This window comes from Panthera tigris, chromosome C2 (genome assembly GCF_018350195.1).
Source record: "Panthera tigris isolate Pti1 chromosome C2, P.tigris_Pti1_mat1.1, whole genome shotgun sequence".
Lineage (NCBI taxonomy): Eukaryota > Metazoa > Chordata > Mammalia > Carnivora > Felidae > Panthera > Panthera tigris.
Genome location: NC_056668.1, coordinates 149,919,686 through 149,923,641, shown reverse-complemented (window position 1 = coordinate 149,923,641; position 3,956 = coordinate 149,919,686). Strand labels below are relative to the sequence as shown.

Sequence of the window (3,956 nt, the reverse complement as noted above, 5' to 3'; positions counted from 1 at the left end):
CCCCTACACTTTCTCTCAGCACCCCTACTACGGCTTCATTGCACTTAGAATGATTTGCTGCTTTGTACGCATTTGGGATCTCGTCCTTGGCACTTCTCCCACTAGGCTGTAAATTCCATGCAGGCGGAAGCAATGTTCACTTCACTTTTTTTTTTTTTCCAGAAAAACTTAACAGGTTTATTTATAATTGTTATACAGTTGAACTTGTTCACAGAAGCATTTTGACTTGCATTAATGCTTTCTGTCCCCGCATTTATTTTAAAAATTCACCCACAAATGAAAATGGAAAAACTGCCAATACCTGACTTGTGTCCCCTATTTTTCCACTCGCAATCGTGTACTTAGGTGCCCTTCGGCCCCATGGGGAAAAAATATCTAATGTTTGGAACTATCAATAACAGGAAGAAGAGATTGATCGATTTATTTCTTTATTTCTTTATTTCTTTATTTCTAGGAACGAAACGATTTCCATCATAGCACCATGTTAACTGAAGCACGCGTTCCTCTGTGCAGTGCGCTAGCTGGGTGTCTTCTGGCGTAATTATTACACGTTCGGCATGGACAGCCCACAGGCTGGTGTCTTCAAACAGCCCACCAGATAGGCCTCGCTTGCCTCCTGCAAAGCACCAAGAGCTGTACTCTGGAAGGGCAGAGGTGTTTTGAAGTCCTGAGCAAGTTCTCGCGCCGGGCGCTGGGAAGGAAGTTTGCGAATCAGACGTCCTGCGGGCGTCTGATAACGTCTCATTTCACAGGATCAGGCCCGTGACCACGCGGTTTCTTCACCCCTCCAGTAGAGGGCACACTCTGGCCAGCAGCTTTTGTAGCCAGTTGCTTCCTCTGTGCTTTACCACCGGCGGAGTTGCGGGCAGTCGGCACGGTGTAGAGACCCCTTCCTTGATTCTCCTCCTTGGACAGCAGCGACCTGAGCCGGAGGGGGCGCGGGTGTTAGCGAGCCGAGGAAGGCATAGCGGTAGAGGCTGCGAACCCCGCAGTGTTCGCTTCATACACACACTCCATACATACACTCCAGTGCGTAAACAAGTACTACCACATAGTAAGCGCTCAATAAATCCTTACTGAAAAACTGTTGAATGGACTTCCATTATTCTTCTGGACTTTCCTACTTGACCCAGAGTGAATACTCCGGACTTAAGCCCGGTCGAAATATATTACTGTAATTAAAAACTTTTAATAACATGGCATACCTATTAAAATCACGTGCACTATTAGAATGAAAATGAAATTAGTGTAGTCTAAAAGAAAAAGGCACGGTTTTGAATGTTTAGTTACCTTGGAGTGCTGGAGAGTCAAGCAACCTCACCACCTGTGCCATCCGGCATTGCCACCACGGGTTGCTACCAGGTATGATCAGATAGCTTAGAAAGAAGTCGTTCTGCAAACAATTTCCACTAATTTGTTTCCACTTTTCTCTACTTTTCCCACCCATTTCCTAGTAAATGCTCATGCAGTGGGAAACAATTAATCATTTTATTTTTCTAGTAGGCTACTCTGTGCTTGATGAAGTGATCAGCACAGGGAATCCAAGAAGTGTATGTAATACAGGCTGTCTCCTCTCCTGCTAAAAATAGGATGATATGTTGGTGTCATTTGTTATATTCTAATTTTTTCCATTTTAAAAAGCGCCCCAAAGTTGGGGTAAGGAGGTTGAAATACCCAGTCTGTCTTTGCCTTGGCAGCTGAGCTACACATCCGTACTTTTCATTTTTCAGTTGCTGGACCACTACTGTGTCTAGCTACGGAGTGACAATGATAAGGAAATTAATAATGTTGACCATTTTGCTCCTAGACTAATGGTTTGTTTAATTAATTGGTTGCCAGGCACAGCAAACAGTATTTCAATGTCTCAAGCCATCCATAATGGGGACAGCATCTCTAATAGACTCAGGATCCAAGAGGTAAAGGAGACTGTATTTGAAATCAGGCCAACTACAATGACAGCATTATAACTTCAACATGAAGACATATGGTTTGATAAATAATTTCAGGACACTGATTCATCATGTGAGATTGGAGTGGCTCCAGGAAAAATCAGAATCAGGTTATCGTAGCCAAAATGTAAAGAAGAATGTTTGGATTCTCCAGTGTCCAAGGCATCCTTCCGACCAATGAAATGGAAAGGGGAAGCGAAATGGAGTCACTTCCTTTGCAGCCTTCTTGGGACAGAAGGAAGGGGCTATTGGCCTGGGACCTGAAGTGGAAGAAAAACCATAAAAAGCCTGCATGATACTAGGACCCAGAGAACTGGAAAAATTAGCAACCATGGCTAAGAGCAAGACAGACAGAGAGAGAGAAAAAGATAGTGACAAAAGCCATCTGGTCACAGGGGGGACCAAACTGAGTGACATGATAGAATTCTGTGCTCATGGACAGCTGAGGATCTGAATGGGGCCCTACGGAGAGGTGAGGTAAGTACATTGTGCATGCTTTTGTCACCCAGAAATTCCCAGTGGCTCTTTTCAAACTACATGCTTAATGTTTTATATGTGTTGTGTGTATATATGTAAATAATATATATAATATATATATATTTGTGTGTTGTGTTATATAATACTACGTATATATACTATTATGTGTATATGTAATATAGAGACGTTATATATAAATAAATGTAGTACTCTATGTTATTTAGATAGTGCTTACCCAATGTTTCAAATAATCTTCCAAGTGGTTGGGACAGGGGGTTGTGGTATCTGGCAACATTCTATGAAAATCATTAACTGTTTTCTCTCTCATTCCTTTCTTTTCTAGAGTAACACCAAATTTATTGCCTTTTTAATAAAGCATGATTCTGCCCAACCCCAAGTCCCTGACTCTCCCCTCTTTCCATGAGGCGGACCCAGTTCCTTAAGTGGAATACAGAAATAACTACTGCTACAATTGTATATACAGTTGAGTTATATCAAGTGGCATGTAGGAATATTCAGAGTTCTTTACGTTCATTCTTTGGGGAAAGGGAGCCGTGCTTTAGGCTGGTATAGTCAGTGTTTCCTGTCCCAGAACCCCTTAATGGAGCCAATGGACCCATCCCCTAGTGGGTGTGTGCCCTCACATGGCTCTCCACTGTCCCCTTCCCTGGAGAAGAACTGTTTTTGGCCAAGGAGAGCTCTTTCTGGAAATGCCCGGGAGGTTGTGTCCTCTGCATCCCCATGATTGATTCATATGTAGCTAAACTACTGAGTTGTTTAAACTAGGGAGGTCTGAGCAGGGGACTACAGGAAATATAAAAACGGCATTGTTTCTTCCCCAGAGGACCATCCTTCACCACTTAACTGAATGACCTACCTGGGGTCATTCTTTTGCCCAAAGGGGTGAGGTGTAACATCAACATTGACCCTTACCTCCACAATGGGGAGCAGGCAGACAACTGGCTGAGCAAACAGCATAGAGTATAAAACCAAAGCGAGAGACTCTTAACTATACAGAACAAACTGAGTTTTGATGGAGGGAGTGGGTGGGGTGATGGGCATTAAGGAGGGCACTTGTGATGAGCACTGGGTATTGTAAGTGATGAATCACTAAATTCTGTTCCTGAAACCAATGTTACACTCTATGTTCATCAACCAGAATTAAATAAAAACTTGAAACAAAAAAATAATAATAAAAGCTAACCACCACCCCCAACCCCCCCCCCCCCACCACCACCACCACAATGGCAAGAAAAGCCATTTCTGGGGGAAATAAATAACCAGCAGCAAGAACTTTGGAGACGGCATGGAAGGACACTCCATGGAGGAGACTCAGCACTTAAAACTACATCTGGAAAATCTTAGAATCAGACCTAAAATTAGCTGCAATTGGTAATAAGAACCTTCACATAAAAATAACAGTAATAAAAAGTAATAATAGCTATTGTTGATTGAGCGCCTGCTGAGTCTGGGGCTCTGGGAGGCTCTCTGCCAGGTTCCTTACAGTTATTCATCATAATCCCTGCAACA

General features: G+C 43.0%; 1 pseudogene; it reads right to left on the bottom strand.

Annotated features, from left to right (window-relative positions):
• Positions 1 to 428: 428 nt before the first annotated feature.
• On the bottom strand, positions 429 to 3,169 carry LOC102972565 (annotated as a pseudogene).
• Between the last annotated feature and the right edge of the window lie 787 nt (positions 3,170 to 3,956).